The sequence below is a fragment of the Papaver somniferum genome, chromosome 4 (genome assembly GCF_003573695.1).
Source record: "Papaver somniferum cultivar HN1 chromosome 4, ASM357369v1, whole genome shotgun sequence".
In the NCBI taxonomy this organism is placed as follows: Eukaryota; Viridiplantae; Streptophyta; class Magnoliopsida; order Ranunculales; family Papaveraceae; genus Papaver; species Papaver somniferum.
The window spans coordinates 80,240,838-80,267,986 of NC_039361.1; the positions used below are offsets into that span (position 1 = coordinate 80,240,838).

Consider the following 27,149-nt stretch of genomic DNA (forward strand, 5'->3'; position numbering starts at 1 on the left):
CTCTAAATTATTTTGAGGTATACTAGCTATAGGACTTATATGTTTCATATCCTCTATGGTCATCCCTAGAGTTTCCTTATTGTGTTGAAGCACGGTTACTGGCCTAATCTCATGATCACTATCTAAATCGGAAGTTATAGAAAAAATCTCAGATGGTCCTACAAATGCATAATTGGGGTCCAACTTAGGAGGATCTTTAGGCTCTTCGAAATAAGGGCTTAAGGTAGATTCGGTAGCTAGTAATGGTTCAAACCTAGATTTCCATCTATCGGTATCTAACATAGGAATAGAATCCAACAGAGCATTTACTTGTTAAATGTTGCTATCATCGTCGAAATCCATGCTATAACGGGCTAGACAACTCTCTAATGGATCTTCCGATTCGGTGTTTGGTACAGACTTCGGAACTAAGGTTCCTATCATGTTGACCTCTTCAATGCACGTGTCATCTAGCTCAGAATGTAGCTTATTGACATTAAAAATATTCAACTCAATAGTCATATTACCAAAAGATATATTCATAATACCATTTCGACAGTTTATGATCGCATTAGACGTGGCTAAAAACGGGCGACCTAAAATCACTGGTATTTGGTTCTCTGGGTCAGGGACAGGTTGGGTATCTAGGATAATAAAATCCACTTGATAATAAACTTGTCAACCTCTATGAGAACATCCTCGATCACACCACAAGGAACTTTAACGGACCTATCAGCTAACTGAAGTGTTATCTGGGTAGGTTTCATCTCACCAAGTCCTAGCTTAAGGTACACATGGTACGGAAGTAAGTTCACACTGGCTCCTAAGTCAAGCAACGCTTTCTCAACACGGTATTTACCTATTGTACAAGCAATGGTAGGGGACCCTGGGTCTTTATACTTAGGAGTAGTGGTATTCTGAATAATAGAACTCACATGACTAGCTATGAAGGCTTTCTTATGGACACTGAGTTTACGCTTTCGCGTACACAAGTCCTTAAGGAACTTGGCATAAGAGGGAATCTGCCTAATTGCATCTAATAATGGAAGGTTGATATTAACCTGCTTAAAAACCTCCAATATATCATTAAAGTTGGACTCCCTCTTAGTCGGAACTAGCAGCTGGGGGAACGGGGATCTGGGAACAAAGCCGGGCTCATCAGGACCCTCATTGGTCTCTTTGGAGACTCTATCAGTCTCCTTATTTTCTGGCTCATAAGGGTGAACTACAACATGTTCACTTTCAGGTATGTCGACCTTATTATCAACTTTCTTTCCACTCCTAAGGGTTGTAACAGAGTTCACATGATTGTACGATTTTTCTCCTCTAGGGTTAGGATCAGTATGACTAGGGAACCTTCCTTCTTCTCTCTCACTGATAAACTTAGCTATTTGGCCGACTTGAAGCTCTAATTTAGCAAAAGACTGGGCATTATTCTTAAAATTCTGTTTGGTTTCCTCTTGAAAATTACCCTGGCTTTTTACTAACATTTCCTGGCTTTGTGATATCATCTCCCGGCTCTTCCTTAATATACTAAGGGTTTCCTCTAAGCTAGTTATTCTATTCTCAGATGGGTTCTGGGTCTGACCTGAATAGTTCTTAGTATAACCAAAACCTGGGGGAGGCTGAGAATTACTAGACTGGCCTTGATTCTGGCCCTTAGACCAAGAGAAATTAGGATGGTTTCTTCAACCAGGGTTGTAGGTCTCTGAGTAGGGGTCAAACTTCTGACGGTTTTCAAACCTAGCATTGTTATAGACAGCATGAGCTTGCTCTTCACTAACCTGACCTTCCCAGAGTGAGTTATCGGGCTATATTCCACAACTAGAGACTTGAGAGGCTCTATTAGGTTCAACAAGGGACTTATTTTTAGATTGGCCCATTTTCAATGCTTTTAACCTTCTAGATAAAGCAGCAAACTTAGCATCTGACGCAAAACTCGTATCTACCGTATTGGTGCTACTTCTATTGACCAAGAGTCTTTTAGGGGGTTCAACACAAGACTCCCACTGTTGGGATTTTTTAGCAATAGCTCCTAAGAAGGTAAAAGCATCTTCAACATTTTTACTAGTGAAATCACCAGCGCACATAGATTCGACCATAGCTTTGGTCGAATAGTCCAAACCATTATAAATAATCTCTACAAATTTCATCTTATCAAATCCATGGTGAGGACACTGGGATAGAAGATCATTGAATCTCTCTAAAAATCTATAAAGAGACTCTCCTTCTTGTTGCACACTAGTACTAATGTTCTGCCTAACAACTGCAGCTTTATGCTTAGGGTAGAACTTCATATAGAAGGCAGCGATAAGTTCCTTCCATATTTCTATGGATTCAGACGGTAGGTTGTTCAGCCAAGTCTTGGCTTTGTCTCTCAAAGAAAAGGGAAACATCTTAAGTTTCAAGACTTCATCGGTAAGATCCTTTATCCTAATTGTTCCACAAATTTCCTCAAAGTCCCTAATATGAAAATAAGGGTTCTCATCATCCTTTCCTAATAATATAGGGATCATCTGGAGAATACTAGGTTTTATCTCGAAATTAGCCGTAGTGGCTGGCAATTTAATGCAAGAGGCTTGGGTGGACCTAGTTGGGAACATGTAATCTTTCAAAGTTGCCATCAGTGGCACAGCAGAAGTACTAGGGGTACTTTCCTCACGAAGAGATAGGTTCTCAAAACTGAATTTTCCAAAAACGGGGCTCTCAAAAGAAGAGTCTTCGAGATCCCCGCTTCCACAAGAAGATCTTTTAGGCTCGTCACTAATCAAACGTCCAAAATTATCTCTTTTCCAAGCACGCTCTGTAAAGGAATCGAGCGCTCTTGGCATATACAAACAAAAATCCTAAGAAAGGGAGGTTCTAAGCAAACACACAGCAGGCCGACTCCACCAAATAAAACCTAAAAATTTCTAGCAAACAAAAAGCATGATGGCTCCACTTAGATTGTTTCTAGACCAGCTTCTAATCCTTCGAAAAGGAATTCATTACAATCTGAGAAAATTCTCTGGAATCAGTACGAGTCAAAGTGAGTTGAATAGAGGCGAGGGAAGCTCAGTGGAGCTTTGATACCCAAGGCCTCACCGGTATTCAAGGCGGCGCAGTCACGCAATCAACTCACAGAAACCATCCTGAACTTCGAAGTATGCTCAAAAGAGTAACTAATATTTTTCGAATGACTGTCCTATTAAGCTCGTTACCCTATAGGTCTCGTTCTATTCAAAATTTTAGGCTTAGGTTCGCGTTTGGTTTCGTTTTCCTAAGGCGGGCAAGAAGAGAACGATGATGAAATCCGAACCCTTATCTTATATGGCCAGCCCTTGCCCTTTACTAGGAATTTAAAGCAACTGGTTCAGTCCTCAACATATAATCACCTTAAGGCATACAGTAAACCCGCTTTCAGGAGATTCGCGGGTGTTTCGAAAGACTTACCTCCTGTACCAGACGGGCGAAGAACCGCTGAAGTCGACTCGGGCCACGACTCCTATGTCGTGTACGAACCCGAGGGGCCAAGACGATATTGTAATCGTCGTCCTTCCCTGCAAACAGTTTGTATTTAAGGGTACCCTTCCGTAGGTTTAAAAAAAAATTGTCCAAAGTCCAAAGTAAAGTGCAAAAATATTACAAAAATTTCCTAATACAATTCTAAAAAAAATTAAAAATTAGAAAAATAATAATAAAACTAAATCCTAAAAAAATTATTTGTCTTCTTTTTTTCTTTTCTTTTAGCTTTGAGCTTTGTTCCAAGTCCTTAGTGTCCAATCTTCAAACCTGCAAATCAAAGACACAAACAAAGAAACGTAAAGAGGAACAAATGAAAATAATAAAAAATAATAAAAACCTAAAAATTCTACCTAAGCACAAATCCGCGTCGGCGGCGCCAAAAATTGATGGTTTTCCAAAAGTTGTTGTAATAGTGGTAAATAATAGGTTCTTTTCAGACTTGTGAAGGAAAGAATTTTTAGATTTAAATAAATATTGCAAATTTGATTCAAAAAGTGATGTCAAGATTTTGGGAAACTGGGACTAAGGGTTCCACTATTCTATCAATTCCAAAGTGATATTATTATTATTATTATTATTATGCAATTTCCCATTTAAGTGATTCTAATTATTGCAAAAATAGATTTTATAAAAGAGCAATTGTAAGTTGAAAGCATGGAATATCAAGAACTCAAAGTTAAGCATATACCATCAATTAAAATAACAATTGCTTAATAAAAATCATTGGAAAAACTCTTTTGTTCTAGGAAAAAAATCATAATTTAAATTGCATAAATTATTTAAAATAGAAATTACCACTTTTTCATTGTCAGAATAGCTTCCTCCTTCGTCCCAGAGGATGGGTTTAGCTCCTCATATCAATCATGGTCTCAAAAGATTGGTCTATGGCTCAAAAGATGATCAAAAGAGTGAAAAGGTATGAAACTGTGAGTTTATAACAATTATAATTGGTACAAAACTCGCTGCAACGGGAGAACGAAAGTGAACTGTTGCAAACTTTATTAATTGTTAGAATAATTGTTACAAAACTGTTACAAAGAGTTTGGATTTGAAAGTTTAGGCCATGGTTTCTACGACTGTTTTCAACTATCGAGTTCACTATTCACCTTCTTCCCCGACTGCAACTCGGCAGTTTCTCTGTAAATTTTTTTCTTTGTTTCTGAGCTTCCCTAAACCTCCCTAAGTCTCGACAGCCCCTCTCTGAGTTCCCAACACCCTATATATACTCCACAAGGCCAAATTATCTCGCCATAACTTCATATAATCTTCCATTATTCTTCACTGTCTGTTTAGGAAATAATTTAGATATTTGATTTCTCCACGAGTTCTGAAGCTGCCAAATTACTATATTTATCTCCTTCACACTCCAGATGGTTGTTAGAGTCATCCTAACATACGCAAACTCATTCCAACTCATGCAAATCCCGTGACAGTCTCCATACAATGATGTGCTCCCTGTTTTGCTCCACAATTTGATTCAGCCAATTATGGCCCGAGATAACACCTGAAATAGCTTAATATGGTTATATCACATCTTTCCACAAAGTTTCAGCGATTGAATCGCACAAAATCACGTCCAAAAATCGATCGAAACATCTGCCAGTTGAATAAGAAAATTTCCCGCCAAAATGAAAATTCAAATTTTTGAAGATGATGTCCCCCTATCCGATCCTGGGGTGCGAATAGCATCTGCCTTTTTGGGGTGACCTGGGTTCCCCCTTAACCAATGATGAGAGTCCGAATAACAAATGTCCTCCGGGGGGTGCTCCGTGCAACTTTTCGAGCCGAATTTTCCAACAATAATTATTTTCCAAAAATACCTACAAACACACAAAACACCATAATAAGGACGAAAACAAGTACTAACAATACGAAACATTGAGGACAAATTAGACACATAAATGTGTCTATCACGTACCGGGAATCCGAATAACTGCAAATGGAGAGACTTAGCATTTCGATTCAACTACATAAAAAGTGCAATGCGAGAGTATGTTAAAGTTGGAAATATGGTGTACCAACATCATCCACAAGCTCCTCTTAGAGAAAAAGTGAGTAATCCGATAATATTTATACTCATGGCATCGTTAAAAGTTCGCATACTAACATTTAAGAATTCATTGTATTTCAGCTGGAACGTTTCAATGGGCTATGGAGAATTCGTTATGGGGAAACAAATTTCATTCACCACAAAGAATATACGACGTTGTACCGACGTGAAAGGAGGTTTATCGATGAGCACTTGATGTGTCAGATTCTAGATTACCCATATTAACCCTCTGTTGTCGCTCAAATTCTTCGAAGAACACTTGATGTATCAAATTCTAACTCGTCTTCAATACAACTTTGATGTAAAGTTATTTCCTTAATGAAATAGATGTCCATTTTCGTGCCAACTTATAAGTTTGTAAAAGGGCTCGGCAAAATTAAATAACTAAAATTGACCGACCCTTGAAAGACAAATGACGACTCTTAAAACAAAATTGACGACCCTAAATTTTTTTCTGGACGACCCTTGAAACAAAATTGACGACCCTTAACATTTTTTTTCCTTGACGAGCCTTAAAAAGTTTTAGACAGAGGAGCTACATAGTTATAGAAAGAAGTCGTTCATTTAACCAATGGGTCGTTAGTAGAGAGTCGTTAACCGTTCATATAAGTGTTAACGACCCTTTAATAAAATCAGATAGAGAGGTGGTTTGGTTTACGAGTGAGTCGTTGGTCTAAAAAAAATGTCTTGACGACTCTAACACTGACTTTATTTCCATAGGTTTTGAGTCGTTGCTCTGCAAAACATTCGCTGATGACTCTAATTCTCATATTTAAAGTCGTTGATCTGCAAAACATTTGTTGCCGACTCAAACAAAAAGTTGTCATATTTTCCAGACTTTCACATCATTTGAACATTCATGTAAGCACAACAACTTCTAAACAACATGCTAAATTGTTAGGAAACCCAATCCACATAAGATACCGATAGTACGAACTACAGAAAATAGTTGTATCTAAGAAATACATAAGTTAAAGTCGACAATACTAAAAGAAATAAGTTCTAGATGTTAAACCATACACTTTAAAGTTCTAGACATAAGTTCTTCTCACCCACTATTACCACATCGACCTCTCTGACTTCCCTGACTTGATGATGTCCGACTTTTCTTTGAAGGACCTTGTCCAGGACTGCCTATTTGAGAACCACCTTCTTATCCACTACCTTGATCATCACCATCTCCCTTTTGAGCACGTTCTTGTGTTAGTTGACTAGATGTTCTCCTTGTCCTCTTATATTGCTTTTCCAGATCAGCGAACATTTTCTTTGCTTGTGGATTTCCAATGGGTTGGAAGTACTCAGCGTACATGCGACTTTGCTCAGGTTCTATCACTACTCCTTTGTCGGCTTTGCAACAAAATAACTTCATAAAAATCTTCACCCGTTCCCTCTATTTGCATTCAAATACCGATTAAGATTAACATAATTAAAACTGTATGTAAATGATTAACACAATTCGAAAAATAAGTACTTACCACAAGCTTAAGAATGGAAGAGTCATATCTAGTGTCGGCTGTAGAAGCAGCGGAAGATGCTTTGTTGCTCCTCCTACTCGTAGTCTTATCAATCCTTATCACTTGACCATGGGAGAAGCCTTCATACCATGGCATGTAATCATCGGTTACCTCATGACCTTCATTAACATGCTCCCACCAAGAGATTTCTACCCTACTAGTACCCAAATGCTATTATTCCAATGCTCAGTCTCAGGCTCAGGTTCGTAAGCAACAACCAACGCCTTTTTGTCCGCCTTGCATTTCTTTAATTCATATTTGAACGGTGGTACATAATCCTCATCGGGTGAATCTTGAATATATCCAAGATGACGCATTACTCTATGCGGGTTGTACATTGAGTATCCATAAGGGTAAAATAGAGGGCCATGGTAATATGCAAGATCTTGCAATCCTCTTACTCTATCTTCCTTGTAGGGATCAAAGGTTACCTCTTTGGCTGTCATGTTGTCCAATTTTTGGCGCATGGCTAGAAACTTCAACTTCTGCGCTTCCTCCTTATCTTGAGTTCCAGTGTACTTGTATCGGGTTCTTCTTGGTTTAGTATTGTTCCATGTTGGCTGCAATTGGATGTCTCCATCGCCTTTGATCAATGAGGGGAAATGCTCGTAAATCCACACCTGAAACAGCATCAAAAAAATAAAAATAATGTTAAACCTAAAAATATAGAACAACAAATATTACGAACAACGAACAAATTTGATAACTCAAATTACCTGAAGTAAAGCCAAATTCCCGTTCATTTGAGAAGTCTTCCCGGGATGCCTTTGCTAGATGAGCGTTCAAATGTGCTACTATGGCAGTCCCCCACGATACTTATTCACCTCCTCCAAGGGATCCAAAAGTTGAAGAAGGTTGACGCTGACTCTGTTTCCTTTGCTATCGGGAAATATAACCGAAGCAAGGACATACAACAAGTATGCGGCTGCCGTCGCACGAACTTCAAAATCAGAGAGTAGTTCATTGTCTCTGTCTTTCTCAACTGACCCCGCATACATCTTTATAATCTCAATAAGTTTAAACTCTTTATTTGGGTACTTCTTTCCCATCACAAAGAGGCCATACGTCTTCTTTTCATCCCATCCAAACAACTTATTCGTCAATTCATAATTTTTTTTCCAATCTAGGTTTTTCTTGAACTTGTCTTCCGTGGATTTTCCCTCAACCTGCAATTCTAGAATCTGTTTTGCGTCTTCGAGAATCAATGCCATCTCGCCAAAAGGGAATTAGAATGTATCGAATTCGCCGTAAAACCTCTCAGTAAAACATGATACTGCAGCCTTGTCATATGCAATCACAGAGTTTTGAACGGCAACATACTAACCTGAGTTTTCAACAATGGCTCTCACTCTTGGACATTCACCTTCTAGAGCCATTTTTTTCATTTTTGCATAAGAAGATTGGTGTCCAAAAAGACGTGTGGCATTCTTATGATCCTACGAAAGACAAATAGAATTAAAACATAAGAAATTAAATATCAACAAATCATATGAAAATCAAAGTTGAGATTGTTACAATTGTCTCATTGATGGTACGGGCCCACGAGCTATCATATCCGAATAGAACTTTGCCGCCATCTTTAGGTTCACCTCTGGCTTTCCCACCGGGTGGACGAGTAAGCTGCAAACGCATGGGTGGAATGTGTCGCGCGCTTGGTTTATTTGGGACTTTCTCCTTCGGCTTCGGCTGTGGCTGTGGTTGAGCAGCATCCTCCTCATCCTCCTGAATCTCCTACTCCTCATCATCATCATCACCTCTACTACCATCATTTCTTTCCTTACCATACCATCATCATCATCATCCTCTTCATCACTGCTACCACCACCATTTCCATCCTCCTCAATTTCTGCCACCTCATTACCACCATTTAATCCATCACCACCATTACCACCATTCCCTCCATCACCACCATTACCTTGATCACTATCCTCCTCATCATCATAAGCATCATATTCACCTACTAAAGGAATTTCTTCATGTTCCGCGACTTCTTCTTCTTCATCGTTTGGGGTTGTAGATATAACAACAGATGATGAAGACGACGATCTAGAGGAATCAGCACATGGTTCTCTGGGTTGGCGGATAATTAGGGCTACCTCACTCGGTGTTTTTCCTCGTAATAGACCCACATTTAGGTATTTTTGGTTGCGGGGAGGTCTGGATGGAGGAGTTACCAAGACATTCTTATCCTTTTTATTCTTGTTAATGAAAGGCCAACAACAAAAATATTTAAGAGTCGTCAGAAAAAATTCCTAAAATAAACGACTCTTACAAAAACTAACGACTCCATGTATATCATTAACGATTTTCAGTTAATGCTTAACGATTCAAGCAATTTTTCTTAACGATTCTTCCTTTTTATAGACAGAAGACCAAATATGTGTGGTGCAGAGTCGTTTACTTCTAAAATTGGCCGTCCACAAAAGTCGTTAACTTATTCCAATTATGTGGACGACTTTTTCATTATTTGGGACAGAGTGGTGGTTTGGAAAATCACGGAGTCGTAGATTAATAAAAATGGTCGTCAGAATAAATCACACAGGGGTCGTTTTCACCTAAACAATTGGTTAACGATTTCTTGATGATTTCAACATGCATGTCAAAAATCATTAACAAAAAACAATTGGTTAACGATTCTAACCTAAAAAAAAAAACCTACACCATGAATCGTTTTCTCCGCCACCCGAATGGTTGACGATTTCTTCAAAGTGCAACATGCATATCGAAAATCGTTAACCAAACATGAAACATCGTTAAGCAAAGATGAAAAATCGTTAGACATTCAAACTTAGTGATTAACGACTACCATTCTGAGAAATCAATTTCTCCGATTCAAACCCTAATTTTCAGCATAACATCAAATTAAACTGAAACCCAAGTTAGAGTTGGGGGTTTTAAAGGACATACCATCTAATTGGAGCCATTTGTTTGTCCGGAGGTTTTGATTTCTTACTTGTACTCGAATACTCCTTCACCGCTTTAACGGTATCAACAAGATTGGGAATTCTTACTTGTACTCGAATACTCCTTCGCCGCTTTAACGGTATCAACGAGACTGGAAATTTGATTGGCTAGTCTCGTAGTCGTCTTCGTACGTGCCATGTTTATAGAAGAAGTTAATCGTCGATTAAAGTTTTCGCATCGACGATGAATCGGATGAAAAAAAATTTCTCCACGGTCGCTAATGGAGGATGAGGAACTGATAGAGGGAGGGGGAGAGGAGAAGAAGAAGGGTTTTGTGTTAGATTGAAATGGGGGCCTAGCTTAAGTCTTAATAAGGTTTTAGGGTTATTTTTCTGAAAAGGGTAAAATGGTACTTTCATCATCATTTTGGAAGCCGTGGGTATAAATTTGGTGAGGCCCCCAATTATTTTCCAGGGCCCCCAATTAAGCACTGATATTTAACTGCAATGTCTTATAATTGACATCCAAACGCCATACAAATATATCGTTGATGAATGTTAAAGTGAATTGCTACAATCATAATTTGTTTAGCTTATAGATTGCATACATATAAAGTTTGTACCTTCACTAACTTATAGATTGTATACAAATACACGTGGTACTAGTTGCTAAGTTTCCAATCATGTAACGACTACAAAATTTGACCCCAGCTCTATGAATAAGCAACTTCGTACCTTCACCAACTTCATCAGGTTCCTTGTTGGCATCATTAGCACCTTCATATCTACACCAACTTCCCAGATCATTGTTTTGGACTGCTCTGCCCTTAAGTCTTTAAAGAACGATGTAATGGGACGGAATGCATGCCATACATACCTGGACAAACAACACCAATGATCTATAGCCTGCATTCAAATAAGACATCCATTGAACAATTTCATGCCAATACAGAGGTGTACAAGTATCCAACTTGTTGAAATTCAAATAAAACATTTCATTCAACCATCTCATATATGTCAATACAGAGGTGTACAAGTATATATACAACTTACTGAGATGCCAAAGACAACAAATTTCCTCCATCATTCTAGCATATGATTCTAACAAAACCCTACATACCTGCATTAGCAGCAATCGAACTTTCAGTACTGAGGTTTCGGAACACAAAACAAGGAAAAACTATTTCCATGAAATGATAAATAAATGTATTACCTTTAATTTATGCACTCCAACACTTGTTGTACACCTGAAAATGGTTACTCGCGACTGACTTCAATATTTCAGTCGCAACATCAGTAAACAGCATAAACACCTAACTTTGGAGATCTCTATATTCCTAAAATCCAATCCAAAAGAGGCATTTAATGGCTCTTTGGAAAGATGGCAGTCTCCTCTACAACTTTGTAGTTTTGAACCGGAGCTGATTCCCTCTCAATCATACCTTAAAACATCCATTAAGACGATGTCTCGCTGCAAATTATACTTTTTCAGTCGCAACTGATCAAATTTGAAAATTCATAATAAATTTTCTGTTTAACCAAATTCAGCTAACTCATTCTCTATAGAAACATGAGAGTCTCATCTACAAATTATAAGAAGACACCCTGAGCTAGTTCAGAACTAAAATACTCCAAAGCTACACGACAAAACTGTGTCACAGGCTGACTCTCAGAAATCTCAGCTGCAAGCGACTGTATGTTTGATGCTATAGTTTTCAAATTACTTATTCAAATGTCAGGCCCTTTTAGGAGGTGATAGGAGACATATAGATCAATATATCTTGTGAAGATATTAAAGGCTAATTTCAAACCAATAAGTACAGAACTTGCTCACGAAAAGGCTGGTTATGCATTCACCGGATAAAGATTTCTAACCTCGGTTTCCATAGCATATTTAAGCATGATTATCTTTCTACTTGCTTATCCTAAATTAAAAAGAAATGGCATTTTAGGATTTTCAAACAATATTCCACATATTCCTAGTTCTAACTTGTGGCTAATTCAAATTATAGAGTGTCTCAGATAAGCCTTAAGGTTCCATCATGAAATTACAAATATGCTACTAAGTAGTTCTATAGGACTTTTTAACAAACATTTCATCCCCATGGAAAAATCAGCAATTTCATTAGGGACTTCATTCAGTTCTTAAGCATGCTCTTCATCCTTATATGAACCAAATCAACAACATATGTAATTCAACCATAATGCCATGAGCTAAATGCATAATTTGTATAACTTAAATTAAGTTCACATACATATCAACGAACTAGGTAAACACCAGGTTTCTAATATGAAACCTAACTCACCAATTCTCAACATGTTCGATTCATTATAACTAATTAAGATGATTGTAAGGGTTACCTTGATTTGATAGATTGATCAACTCCTCTCCAACATCACCGACACTATGATTATTAAAGTTGCCGCCATTAACAAACACTTAATCATCTTCGTGGGAATAATATAACCACATCTTCTACCTCTTCTATTCTCTCTTCTACCTCAACTAAATACCTCCCATCTCTCTTTCTCTTTCTCACTAGCTCTCTGTCTTTTTCCCCTCTCTTAAAATTAAAACTAGGTGACACAGGAGTATAAGAAAGAAAGTGATAACTTTTAATTTCAAAATCCCATTTAAGATTTTACTGTTTAGTGTCTAAAAAATTACTAAAGGCTATCAAGTACGGTCAAACATAGTTTGACTTTCGTGGTCAAGTCAAAGCCAAGGTCAATGTCGATTGACTTAGTCTAACCTTGGCGCACCCGCTATCCGTGCCATATCTTCCTCGTTCGGTGTCCAATCAACGCGTTCAAGTAGTCAATTTCGCATAAATTTTCGAGATCTATCTCATGATACTAGTTTCATGACCAAATTATTGTTCATATTTAAATTAATCAAGTCACTAGCGGTCAAATCATCTCTTAACCGGTTAAATACCGTTGACGAGCTTAAGGATCCTTACATGGTAGATTTGTAGGCTCCTCAAAAACATCACTGAAGGTGTTGAGTAAGTCTTGTACCGGTGGTGGTATTTCAGCTGGTATAGGGGATACTGAGATAGAGAAAAATTGACCCACCAATGCTGGAGTGTTCTTTTTGATAAAATTTTGCATTGCATTGCTACTAAGCATCAAGAGTGTTGGCTTATATGAAGTACTTTGTAGAGTTATCACCTGTCCATTGTGTAATAAGGAGATGGAAATTTTAGCTAAGTTTAAGGTGACATCACCTAATGTCCTTAACCAGTCAGCTCCCAAAACTAAATCACAGCTACCAAGAGGAAGTAATCTCAAATCAGTAGCAAACTGATGGTTTTGCATAGTCCATTGTAGGTGCTGGCATACCCCAGTGCTTGTAGTTTTAGCTCCATTAGCCACTGTAACAAGCATGTGAGCAATAGGGTGGACCTCACACCCCAATTGAGTTGCAAGAGCAGAGTCAATGAAGCTATCAGGGGGTTGGTCCTCGAGTGAGTTTGGGGGAGTTGAGTGTATTTTAAATCTTGGGGATTTTGGAAGAGGTTGAGAGAGTGTAGGGAGTTTGAGAGATTTTGGTGTTTTTGAGTTCAGGGAGTGTAGGGAGTTTGAGAGAGTTTATTAGATGGAGTTTGGGGAGAGTTTGGGTGAGTTTGAGAGAGTTCATTCTTAACTCATTATCTTTTAAGAAACAACAAATCCTCATTTGCAAGTAAAAATGATTTTTATTTAAAAGAAAAAAATAAATAAAAATGATGAAAATGCTCAACCCAGCTATTTTAATTACCACTCTTAACTAAAAGAAAAATAGTGTAGCTTGCTGGTTTTAGACGTGTACAAGGAGCAATTAACTAAGGCTATTTAGCAAAATCCATCTTGGATTCTCGGTGTATTAGCCTTAAGATCATAACTACTAGATACAGAAATGCGCTACATCATTGAATCTGAATATATGATTTCTAGCAAAAACCTTCTTTTTTCCTATCTAAAGTACATCTTATCAGTACTTATAAGTATAGCCTCATCTTCTTCCGTGAAAGATATCTACCAATACATAATGGATTTATCATGGTGTAGCTAAGCACGTTGCGTCAAAATCACCTTAAAAAAACAATCATTACTAAAATCCAGAATATCCTATCAAAATTTTACTAGCAGACTTTTCTAATAATCGTGGAAAAAAGAATCAGAAGATTCTTTTAATCAGAGAACTGCACCTGTACCTAACGGTAATCACAAAGAAGAAGAAAAAAAAGTATATAAGCATGAAAAGCAATATACAACGGTAATCAAAAATACCCATTAGAGAACTGCACCAATACATAACAGTAATCAAAAACACCCACCAAATCATGGCGATCAAAGAAGAAGAGGATGATGAAAAGCATACCTGATGGTGAAACATTTTTCTCTAACCAAACTCCCTCCAAATCTCTACTGTTTTGAGAGATTTGTAGAGAGGAAAAAATACCTTGTAAACTCTCCAGAACTCCCCAAAACAACCAAATCCCTAGCATTCTAGGGTTTTACCACTAATAGGGAGTTCAAGAGTGTTTTTCAAACTCTCCCACGACTAACAGGGGTTTTCTAGGGAGTTTGGGAAACTCTTCTGAACTCTCCCACGACTAACAGGGATTTTAAGAGACTCCCTCAAACTCCCCCACGACTAACGGGAAAAGACCCAACTACACCCAACTCCCCCAACTCCCTTGAGAACTAACACCCTGTATGAGTAATGCACGTGTCAATCAGAACATTGATAGCTTTCTTTTTAATGAATCCTGGGATTCTAATGGTGTCAGGATTTACATTTCCAGTAAGGGCATGAAGAGAAATATCCATATCTTATTCAACTAAATGATCTTCAAGAGGCACTTGTGGAGGTTCTACCTCATCAGCTTCATTATCAGCCATCATCATAAATAATTGTTGGGACTTACATTTATGGCCTAGTTGGTATTTGTCATCACAATTGAAGCAAAGACCTTGGGATATCCTTTTACTCGTCTGCTCATAAGAGAGTCTTCTTATTAGTGGTATATAAGGAGTTTTAGGTGGTGGGTTTGGAGGAGCTGAAGTATTGGATATAGATGCTCTATCAGTGGAAGGTGTAGGAAGTGGTTTGGGGGTAGAAAATCTGTTGAATCCAGAAGTAGTTGGGGGTGATTTAAATGGGATGGGTTTTGAAGGTTGTTGTTGAGAAGCAAGTGCTACTTCTTGTAATCTAGCCAAAAAGAAGGCTTGAGAGAGAGTTGTAGGTTTGTGCATCTGAACTGAGCTCTTAAGAACTTCTTTTAACCCAAAGCTCAATATAAAGTATTCCTCGGTAAGATGAGGGTTTTTACTCAGCATTAATGCTTTTAATTGTTCAAACTGCTCAAAATATTCTTCAACAGATATAAGTTGAGACAACTTGTTAAAATAACCCACATAATTATTATTTGCTAGATCTTCAAAATGATTACAAATAGCTTCTACAAAAACAGGCCATGAGATGGAGGTTTTACTAGTAAGGAAATCGAGAAACCAAGAATCAGCTTTTCCTTCCAAGTATAAGGAAGCAATTTCTGTCTTCTGCTCTTCAAGAGTTGAGTGGATCTGAAAGAATACCTCACACTTACGGATCCAGCTGCGAGGATTTTCACCAAGTAAATCTAGGAAAATCGAGTTTTGGAGCTTTAGAGAAGTGACTGAAATTACTCTTTTGATGGGTGTGGTTGGAACTCTCAAAAGAAGGAGTTCCTTGTGGTTCTGGTTGAGGTCTAGAAAGAACCTGAATAAGAGAGTCAAACTTAGCTTGATTGACCTCAGAAATTTTAACCAAAGAAGCAAGCAGGGTATCTTGTCGCTGAGCAGCTGTTGTACGTTCTGCTGCTTCACGAGTGTGTAGATCTGTAAGATTTTTGATAAGTTGAGACAGTTCACGGGTGGTAGAATCCATATCTTTGATGGTTGGACCCGTCATGGTATAGATGAAAATGGAGAAATGATCGACTGGGTGATACCAAATGTGATGATCTAAGATATTCCGTGAGGTAATATAGATAAGAAGATAGTACTAATCAGTATTCAAGTAACTCAGTACCAATGTACTGCCTCCATTAACTCTATTTTCATGATAAGCTATAAATGCAAAGTACAACGTATTTAAGGATGAAGAAGGCCTAACACTGAACCCTAATCAACACTGACCTTACACGTGGTCGAGATGTCAATGTACATCCTTAACAGACTGACAGTAATTTAAGACAGGGTTAACTGCTAAGACACAGTTAATTAATTTAAACTGAAATGAAAACACATCCTTCTATTGGATACGGGACACCCAGAGCGAGATAGTAACCACAAGGCCATGACACCACCCCATAGGAATCGGCCTAAAAAGATCTCCAGGATAGACAAAGTATAAGCATTACTCACTGATTTTTTATTTTTTTTCATTTTCATTGTAAAAATTAGGGATGGTCATTTGCCCCACCCAAACCCATCCCCGAGGGTACCCGCCCCGTTTGGATAGGATTTTACCCGTACAAATGGGAATGGGGTCGGGTATGGGGAATACCCAAAACCTAAGCTACGGGGATGAAATGGGGACGAGATTCAAGGTCCCCGCCCCATACCTGCCCCGTACCTTTCATAACTTAGGGGTTCAGACTTTTATGCAATAATGTGTATGATTTTTATACTTCCACCATTTAGTCGAGATTTCTTTCATTTATCATATTCTTGATCGTTCTTGTACGTTCATCACCTTCGTTCTTTTGTTGTGATTAGACACATTCTCTAAAAGTTAAAATAGAGAAAATGAATCAGATAATGAAATGGTTAACGTGGACAAAGATAGAATGAGAAAGGAAAAAACAGAAAAACTAATAAGTCATTAACAAATTTTTTTGTTCACTTTAAGATAAATTACTGAATTTAAAATTTCAGAATGCATTGTTCTTACGTTATTGTTTTTGTTTGGATCATATTTTGGTTTTGATTATAATCAAATATATGTATTAACTCAATTTTACGGATAACTCATGGGAAACCCGTCCCATATTGGTATTCCTCGATACCAGCCCTACCCAATTTATATGGGTAATGCGGCGGGGATGAGTTTTTTTTTTTTTAACGAAGGGGAGAGTGACTGGGATTGGCATACCCGTCCCATACCCGCCCCATGACCATCCCTACTCAAGATTTTCTTAGGGTTTTAGGAAGCAATCAAGATTATTGGAGAAAATGCAGAGATTTGCAAGAAGTAGAGCCCCTAAACAAGCTGTTAATTGGCTATGTTCATCACTCAACCAATCGAGGTATACTTAATGTACAAATTGTCTCGATTGTCATTTCTTTTTCCCTGAAATTCTGGATGTGTGGGTTTGTTGATTTGGTTGAAATAGATTCTGGGTTTGATCTTGATTGCTGTTTGCTTGAGTTTTTTTCTCTCTCGAAATTAGTGATTTTTATGGATTTTGTTACATTTTTTCTTTAATGGTTGCTGTTAGGTAAGATAACTGGGGCGTGATTTTAGAATCTCAACATGTTTATGTTATGTATCTTATTTGATTTGATAATCGAATTTCTTTTGACTTGTTGTGTTACTTGTTAAATGTAATCAAAGGATTAGAAAAGAATGTAGTCAAAGAATTTAAGATATAGAGCCATGGATAGGCTTTCAGAGGCTTGCTCCTGTGGAGGATACTTATCGAGGGTAGTTATCCATCCATAAATTGTTACTAATGAAAACATCTTGATAATTTTGAAACAATTTGAATTGATTTGTGGGACTCCTGGTGTCTGCTGGAGCGATGACATTCCTTCCTTTATAATGTTCACAAGTATATAGGCATAATATATGAGTTTTCCTCCATTTATAATTCAGATCTTTCCAAACACCATCATTTGCTACTGTAGATGCTGAAGGGATCTCAGGCTCTCAACCTGCTCAAGTTAGCAATTTTGGTATGTTGAGAGTTATCTTAATGATCCGTTTTTAGGTAACCAAGGTTACAAACAAGAGAAACAGTCTCCTAGTAATTCTAGAAGTAGTTTCCTAATCCTAGAAAGAAAACTTAGGAGTCCTGTAGGGGGGCATAGAAAATACAATGAAGAAGAAAAAGAAGAAGAAGAGTACAACTCCTAGGGCAGAAATTACCTTGAAGGAAAACGTTGTAAACTCTTTCACTTAAGCAATAAAACTAAGGTTCCAGTTGCAATCTGTTTGTTCTTTTATTCTACTTGTTTAGCTATCTATCATATCGGGTCTGAAAACTGATCAGTTAATGTTACATGTGATGAACACTACTTGTTGGTTATACGCAGTCCAGGATAGCTGGACAAAGACATCTAATTGGAGTACAGTATTGGATCCGTTAAATGGAGAACCATTCATTAAAGTTGCCGATGTAGATGAAACTGGGCTGCAGGTACAACCCTCATATCATTCTTCTTTGATGCTGTAATTAATTGTTACCTCGGTTAATAAAATATTGGTTTCACTTTGTAAAATTGCTTATACGTTTTTTATTGGTATGTTTACATGAAAATTACGTAACTTGTTGGGTTTATTTTGTTGTAGCCTTTTGTGGAGAGCTTATCTAAGTGTCCGAAACACGGCCTTCACAATCTATTTAAATCTGCAGAAAGGTTGGAATCCTTTTATGAGTTTATCTTAGTCTGATGTATATGGGTACTGGTTAGTCATTTAACTGCCTTTTAACAGCATTTAATTTTTCAGATATCTTATGTTTGGAGACATCAACAAAAGTGGCTCACATGCTTTCACAACCTGACGTAATAACAATTTCGAATGTTTTATTTTGATATGTGAATTTTGTTTATGTTACATCTAAACATTACCTTTCCATTTGTTATTGCAAATTAATTTTAAGTATCTACTATTTACATGATTTTACAGGTTTCAAATTTCTTCAGAAGGTTGATACAACGGGTTTCTCCAAAGAGCTATCACCAAGCCCATGCAGAGGTTTTCGTAACCCAGAATTTTTTTGAGAACTTTTGTGGCGACCAGGTACATGGAAAAACTGTCTGATATCTTAGTGTAGCTAGTCAGATGTTTCACAAAAACAACTTATGTTAACTGTTTTCTTTGGCATGGCAGGTTCGTTTTCTGCCAAGGTCGTTTGCAGTACCTGGGAATCATCTTGGGCAACAAAGTCATGGTTTCCGTTGGCCATATGGTCCAGTAAGCCTGTTAAACTTTATATTTGATGAATATCATGATTACCAACAACTTTAAGAAACACACAAGTGAATGTCAGAATTTTTTCCTTGACATGGAGAGTTTTCGTTTTCCGTTTCAAATGAGTTGGACACAATAGAATGCTTTTCATTTGTATTGACTCTCTGTGTTTAAACTCTTCTGAGTTAACCTGTAGATCATTTCTTGTGCAGGTTACAATTATTACTCCTTTCAATTTTCCTCGAGATTCCTGTATTGCAATTGATGGGTGCACTTTATATGGGAAACAAAGTTCTTCTAAAAGTAGATGGCAAGGTATTTCTTAATAATCCATGTGTTTTCTTCTGCATAAGAAATGTGCTGTTCAAATGTCAGATATATATGAAATTAGTATGCTTACCAAGGAAAAAATACAAAAAAAGATACAAACATGATCATAAAGAAAGATTTCTCTAAAATACTAATCAGTTTAATTTCAGAATAGGTTTTGATTTTCTCCTACTTCTCAATTTTCCTGTTTCTTTGTTTGGGATATTGCTGACTGGCTAGGAGTGTTTTGTAGGTCAGCATTGTGATGGAGCAAATGCTACGGCTTCTCCACGAGTGTGGGTTAAGTATGGATGACGTTGACTTCATCAATTCTGATGGAAAGACGATGAACAAAATGTTGCTGGAGGTTGGTTTCATCCTAATATACTTGGAGGATTAGCGACTCCTTGATCCTGTTCACTGCACTGATCCATGCATATTTGTACTCTGTACCACAGACTATGGCTGAGATTTACCCGTGTATTTGTTCACTATTCTTCATCATATGTGTTTAATTTTTAGGCCTCCCGATCCTTTGGAGACATATCTACACTGATGTATTTAGTGAATATATTTCCTTTTATTTCGTTGTAGGCAAAGCCACGAATGACTCTTTTTACCGGAAGCTCACGAGTAGCGGAGAAGTTGGCTGTTGACCTAAGGGGACGTGTTAAGTTGGAAGATGCTGGTTTTGACTGGACAATCCTGGGCCCTGATGTTCAAGAGGTTCTATCTACAGGGTATCTCCACGTTACATTATGCATATTACAATATTCAATTTTCTGGTTCTCATTTTCACAGCCATTGTTAAAATATTTGTTTGTGTCTGAATTGCAGGTTGATTACACTGCATGGGTGCGATCAGGATGCATATGCATGTAGTGGCCAAAAATGCTCTGCTACATCAGTCCTTTTCATGCATGAGGTTGGTTATCTTATTTCAGTTTGATACATCTCCATACTATAAATTTGGCGAACTGTCCATTTTCTCCAATGTCAGACCCCCAAGAAGATAGAGATGAAGTCTTGACTGAGGTTTGTCAATACCCTTCTTTTCTAATGCAGAACTGGGCGTCAAGTCCACTCATTTCAAAAATGAAGTCTCTTGCTGAAAGAAGGCAGCTACAAGATTTAACTGCTGGTCCAGTCCTTACTGTAAGTAGCTACTGCCAAATTATCTATCATTTCTTTTCACTTTAAGCTATAACTGTATCTTGTTTCAATTTTTGTTGCGTTTTTTTCTTTCTTTCTTTCTTTCTAACTTTTATTCTTAAAATTGTGCTATTGTTGTAGGTAACAACGGAAACAATGCTCAGACACATGAAGAAGTTGCTTGAGATACCAGGATCAAAGCTACTCTTTGGGGGTGAGCCATTAGAAAACCATTCAATTCCAAATATATATGGTGCTATAAAGCCAACTGCTGTTTATGTTCCCTGTGAAGAAATATTGAAGGAGGGCAATTTTGAGCTTGTCACAAGAGAAATTTTTAGACCATTCCAGGTAATGTTGAAAGCTGCATTACTTCATAGTTCTATCTAGAAGAAAAAGGAGCACCTCAAATACCCATATCCACAAAATGCTTGCTTGTTTGTGGTTTCAGGTGGTCACTGACTATAAAGATGCCCAGCTACAAATGGTCTTGGATGCACTTGAGAAATTGGAGGCACATTTAACTGCTGCAGTTGTTTCAAACGATCTTTTATTTTTGCAGGTAAGATACCTTCAATTCCTTATATGGAGATTAAAACATTAAACCATTTTGAAACTTTTAACCAAATAGTAGTTCGATTTTAGTTGAATACTATGTGTTTGTTTATAGGTTCAAGTTGCATATTCTGCACTATCAAAAATTTCAGAATCACGTATTTTTTATGTGCAGTGATCTAAATGGGAAATCATTGTCACCATAATATTAAAGCGAAGATTATAAAATCATGATTTTGGCTTTTAATTATCAATTTCTTAAAGCTGAAAGGCTTGATTTGATTCTTAAATTCACTCATTTTAGGATTTGAACATGGAATTAGGATATTGTGGATATAGCTTGGAGCTATAATCCGGTATCTATTTCTAGAATATACTTACAGCCCTGGCAGTATAGTGACTAGGATAGAGACAGTCATGTAGAAATAGAACATATCTTTCCCTTTGCAGCTCTAGTAGAAATATTTTATAACCATGAAGTTTCGTTTGTACAGAAAGTTATTGGGAACTCCGTTAGCGGTACAACTTATGCTGGAATGCGAGCCCGGACAGCAGGTGCTCTACAGAATCATTGGTAAGTAAATTCCAAGTTTCTTTTCTCCTTGATTCGTAGCCTCATTCTGCAGTTCTATTGGTATTTCGTAGCCTCATTCTGCAGTTCTATTGGTATTTCTTAATCTCTAGCGCTGAAGTATATGATGGAGTTCCACTTATAAATGCCTTGAACAATGCAAGAGCCTGCACCCCTAACAGTGGTGTAGGTAAGATACGTTACATTCTTTTCTTTTTTTCGTAACTGAAAAATTTCATTGATAATTAAATAGTGTTTGCAAAGGTTGCATCCTCATGAAGTTGATTAAGAATCTCATCAGGTGGAGCCGTAATCCAAACACCACTAATTCTTGCAGTTCTAGCTAGTTTGGAAAGAGAGTCTGCTATTTTATTTTTCTCTTTAGGCACATAACAACATTGCCAAGAGGAATGAATATGTAATAAATTTTTAATGTCTAAGATTAAGTTGTGTAATCTCCAGTCGATATTGAGAAAAACACCTAATACTGCGTCCACAACAAGCTTTGCATCCATCTCGAAGACCACCTTATCTAGTTGCTTTTCCATTGCATTGCCTCCCATAGAGCTTTACTCTCAGCTTGCTCTGGACTAGTCTCTTTGGCTAAGTAGATGCATTTTGAGCCATGGTGTGCACCTGCAAAATCACGACAAATCAGTCCAATGCCTCCAATTTTATTATCTGCAAGATATGATCCATCAGAATTAATTTAAAAAAAAACAGTAACAAGAGGTTGCCAGTGAAGATTAATTCTAATTTGGGGGGCAGGAAGTTTAGGGATAATGTTTGGTTTCTTTTCTAAAATTGCAAACTCTCTTCTGCATTTTTGAATGATGGTGTCAGGAGATAAGATAACTCCCTTGAAGATCTTATCACATCTAGTAGTCCATAAACACCAGGCTATGAATGCAATTTTGCAGATTTCATCTTCTTCAATCTATTTGGCTATAAGTTTATCCAACCAACTACATGCCCAATCTGCTATATTGCTTCCTTGAATTGAATGAAAGAACAATCTAGAATAATATGTTTTGCAGATTCTAGCTCTTGAGAACAGAATGGACAACTGTAATCTTCATCTTGGATTAACCCCATCAGTTTATCTCTGGTAGGTAGAATTCCTTTCACACATTTCCACAGAAATTGATTAGTTCTTGGCAGTATAGGAAGTTTCCACAGCTTCTTGAAAATTCCCTGCATCTTTGCACCCACTGAGAATTCCCCATTTCTGTCTTTAAGCATTTTGTTGTATGCTGATTTAACTGAAACATTTCCACTTTTCTCAAGAGTCCAAACTAACCTGTCTTCTTGTTGATTATGAAAAGAAATATTCATGATCAAAGCAGTAGTATTGGAATCAAATAAAGAAGAAAGTAAAGCTATGTTCCAACTCTCATGATCTACAACAAACAATTGATGAACATAAGTATAACTTCCAAAGTGAGAAGCCCCAGTTTGTGGAATAGGGGGATTATCCATTTCAGGTATCCATTTATGGTGCCATATCCTTATTTTTTGTCCATTCCCAACACTCCACCAGCTATAATTCTTAATGAAAGGAAGTTCAGAGCTAATACTTTTCCAGGACCAAGTTGAATTGTCATTTTCTGCCACATTAAAAATTTGACCATCTTGATAGTATTTGGTTTGAAGAGAAGCAACACAAATAGAAGTATTATCAGAATATAACTTCCAAGCAGATTTTGCAAGAAGTGCTCTGTTGAATAAATGCAGATCTCTGAAGCCCAGGCCTCCTTCTTCTTTGGGATTATTAACATTCCTCCATCTAATGAAATGCTTACCTCTGTTAGTCTTTTTATGCCTCCAAATTTTTTTGTTGAATAGAGTTTAACTCTTCAATTGTATTGTCTGGCAACTTGAAGCTTATCATATGATGGACTGGAACTGCATTGGTGACATTTTTGATCATAACTAATCTCCCAGCTTCAGACATGTTTGAACCAGTCCATCTTGATAGTCTTTTTTCCATTTTAACCTCGAGAGTTGAAAAATGAATCTTCTTGTTTCTGTCAACAAAAAAAGGAAGACCTAGATACTTCTCCTCTTCAATATTTAGTTGCCTAACTTGAAGAGTACCACTAATAAGCTGACAAGAATGAGAATCCATGTTATGACTGAAGTATACTGCAGATTTATGGAAATTAATGAGTTGGCCTGAACAGTCACTAAAATCTTTTATAAGTTGAAGTAGCTTGTTTGTTTGCACCTGCTTTGCCTTGCAAAAGAGTAAGCAGTCATCTGCAAACAATAAGTGGTTAATCTATGGAGCTCTTCTTGAAATTTTCTTACTTGTTAACATATTCATGTTCTCACAATGCTTCATTTGTCTTGAGAAAGCCTTCATAGCTAAGATGAATAGGTAAGGAGACAATGGATTTCCTTGCCTAATACCTCTTATGGGTTTAAATGATTGGGAAGGAGAACCATTAACCATTATTTCCACTTGAGTAGTGCTGATACACTGTAATATGAGATGACTAAGATACGTTGCATTCTTTCCATCTTTTAATGAACCAAATGACTGATCCCAACCACCAACCTGAAACGTGGAGAACAATAACTGTGATCTTAACACAAACAAACCTGCTTCTCGTGGAACCACGGAGCGTATTTTGTGAAGGAAGTGAGATTCAGATTTTGAGCAAGCACATTGGCAATAATCCTTGTTTGTGTTAGTGGAATTTTTGTGTCTTGGTCTCCACTAAAATTACAGTTTAGAAACTAGTTTAATTCCAACTTAAATGAGTCTTAAAATAGATATAATTTGAGAGAGAGAGAGAGTAAATATGATTATGATGACAAACCTATAAAGCATGACTGGAATTCCATCTCTAATGAGATTTGAGACAAGAGGTATAAGGTCCATCTCTAGGTTGTCTTCTTGATAGACAAGAGGCCTGCATCACCGTTATTTAATAGTCGTTAAAAAAAGAGACTCAAGAGTATGTTTTACATGGAAAGAGAGAGAGCGATAGAGACCCTGAGCAGAAATCCCAATGAGAGGGAAGGTGGGTGGTGTTGCGTGAAGAGCTTTCTGAACTTGAGGTTTGTTAAGATAGCTGAATATTCTACTCCCTCTGTTTTTGGAAAAGAGATACTTTCATTTTTTTCATTTTAGTCTAAAAATAGGCAAAATTAAAAAAGTGAAAGTATTTCTTTTCCAGAAACGGAGGGAGTATAAACGAGGCAACAAGGGTCTCCAATGTTTCCTCTCCTGCCAAGCTATTTCAAAACTCATTAACATGCATGCTCAACAATGAGTAGAGGGAATGGAGAGCATTGGAATATACCGTTGCTAAGTCTAGAAGTGGATTCCCAAGCTATAAACAAATCAAAGTGTGAAATCAAATAAATATGGTTTTTTTTTGCGTTACCTCCCCTCCCGTAAAGATTGGTAATTTGCATTACCTCCCCTACAAAAATAAAATTAGCAAAACATCCTCTCGTCAATAACTCCGTCTATTCCAAATTAGCTGACTCAGCGCTAGCTTACACGTGGTTTTTATTTTTTTTGGGGTAATTTGCGTTACCTCCCCTGTAAAGATTGGTAATTTGCATTACCTCCTATGTAAATATTGGTAATTTTCATTACCTCCCCTACAAAAAACCACGTGTAAGTTAGTGATGAGTCAACTAATTTGGAATAAACGGAATTATGGACGAGAGGAGGTTTTGCTAATTTTATTTTTGTAGGGGAGGTAATACAAATTACCAATCTTTACAAGGGAGGTAACGCAAATTACCCCTTTTATTATTGTCGCGCGGTTTTACTACAAACGCCAACGACTCAATTTTCTTTCTCGACCTATGAATTCTATTCTTCCCATCTCCAAAATCACATCTTCTTCTTCTTTTTTCTAAAACTCTTAATCTCTCTCACTCTGCAGAAATGTCTGTTAGAAATTGTGGTCCCAAGTGTACTGAAGAAGAAGATTTTTTTCTTAGGGTTATAATCACTAGTATGGGCTTTCAAGACGGTTCTTTTTGGGAGAACGTTTTTTCAATGTTCGTCTCACTGACGGGAAACCCAGGAAACCGAGATGTTCGTCGATTGCGTGGTCGTTTTCAATCTATTAGGCTTGCAGTCCAGCCATTTCTTTCTCTGGTAATGGGAATTGATCGAGAAAAGTTCATCGGTGTAACTGAAGAAGAAGTGATCCAAACAACTCTTGATAATTTGGAGGAAGCTAACGGTAAACCTTTTCCTTACGAAGCGTGTTTTACAATTCTAAAAGATGGTCCATCTCAAGTACATCTGTACTGCACTCGAATGCCGCTCCCGGTCTTTACAATGGAAGAAGATGTTACTCTTGTTCGATGTTGGTTACATTGTATGATGAGACCAATGAACAATGACTATTTCTGGGAGAGTATTGGGACATTTTGCAGCATCGCGGAACGAAACCATAAGAAACAGTAAGAGCCTAGAACTAAGAATTGCATTCATCACTAAGGAAGTCAAACATTATATACAGAAGTTTTGTGGATGGTTTACCGTAGCTATTCTGGATTATCCAACGAAGAACTGGTGAGTATCTTACCTTTGTCCTCACTGATCAACTGCATCATAAATATCTGAACTTGTTATTTATTTGTTTTACAGAAAACCATTGCTCAGACCAAGTTTATTAAAGAAAGCGGAAGATAGTTTAAGCATTTTGAATGCCATGAACTCTACAAAGATAATGTCGCTGGATTTGATATAGTTTGATGTTTTTGTTGTGGTTTGTTAAATGTAGTTTGATGTTATTTGCAAGTTTAAATTGTAATAAATTTCGCTTAATATGAAATGGAAATCTATTTTAAAATCTAAATATTTTCATTCATTGATATTACTGCCAATTCTTTTACAAGATATAAACTTAGACAATAATTAAAAGTACTAAACACATTCAATAAAAATAAAGTACAAGTTTTGGCCTCCTGTTTATCTTCATTTGACGTATCTTCCATTCAACGCGCTCTTTGACAGTTTCGCCTTTGTTTTTGAATTTTTTGTTGTTAACTTTCAAAACTGGAGCTCTTCTTTTCCTTTTAGCGGAACATTTTCTTGGAGCAACTTCTAAAACTTGCACTTCCCTCTTACAATTTTCAATCTTTTTAAAACTCCCACATTTTTTAGAAACAACAGCTTCAAGTTTTGCATCGCAAAAAAGTGTGATCGACTTTTCAGCCATTTCACCAACAATAAACTAAAAAATTGAAATAAATTTTAGAAAAGAAAATTCAAGAGAAGTGAATTTTGGTGTGAGTGAATTGTTTGAAGATGATAGTAATTTATAGAGGTAAAAAGTGAATTTTAAATTTTAAAAAAACTACCCACAAAAACGCCAGCGTTCTATGTTCGAGCGCTGCGTTTATATTTCGCACGCCAACACTTGTGCTTCCAACGCCGGCATTTATCCTTCGAACGCTGGCGTGT

The 27,149-nt window shown here is 37.2% G+C and overlaps 1 long non-coding RNA gene and 1 pseudogene across 2 annotated transcripts; one reads left to right on the forward strand and one right to left on the reverse strand.

The window, feature by feature from the left end:
- Window positions 1–10,468: 10,468 nt before the first annotated feature.
- Window positions 10,469–12,522, reverse strand: LOC113274021. Of its 2 annotated transcripts, none has more exons than XR_003322715.1 (4): window positions 12,312–12,522; window positions 11,164–11,421; window positions 11,004–11,070; window positions 10,469–10,856 (listed from the first exon to the last, which is right to left on the reverse strand). It is a non-coding gene; the product is annotated as an uncharacterized LOC113274021 (long non-coding RNA). The 2 variants fall into 2 exon arrangements; XR_003322716.1 differs by having other exon boundaries at window positions 11,164–11,448.
- A 4,543-nt stretch (window positions 12,523–17,065) lies between these two features.
- Window positions 17,066–22,161, forward strand: LOC113274022 (annotated as a pseudogene).
- Window positions 22,162–27,149: the final 4,988 nt, after the last annotated feature.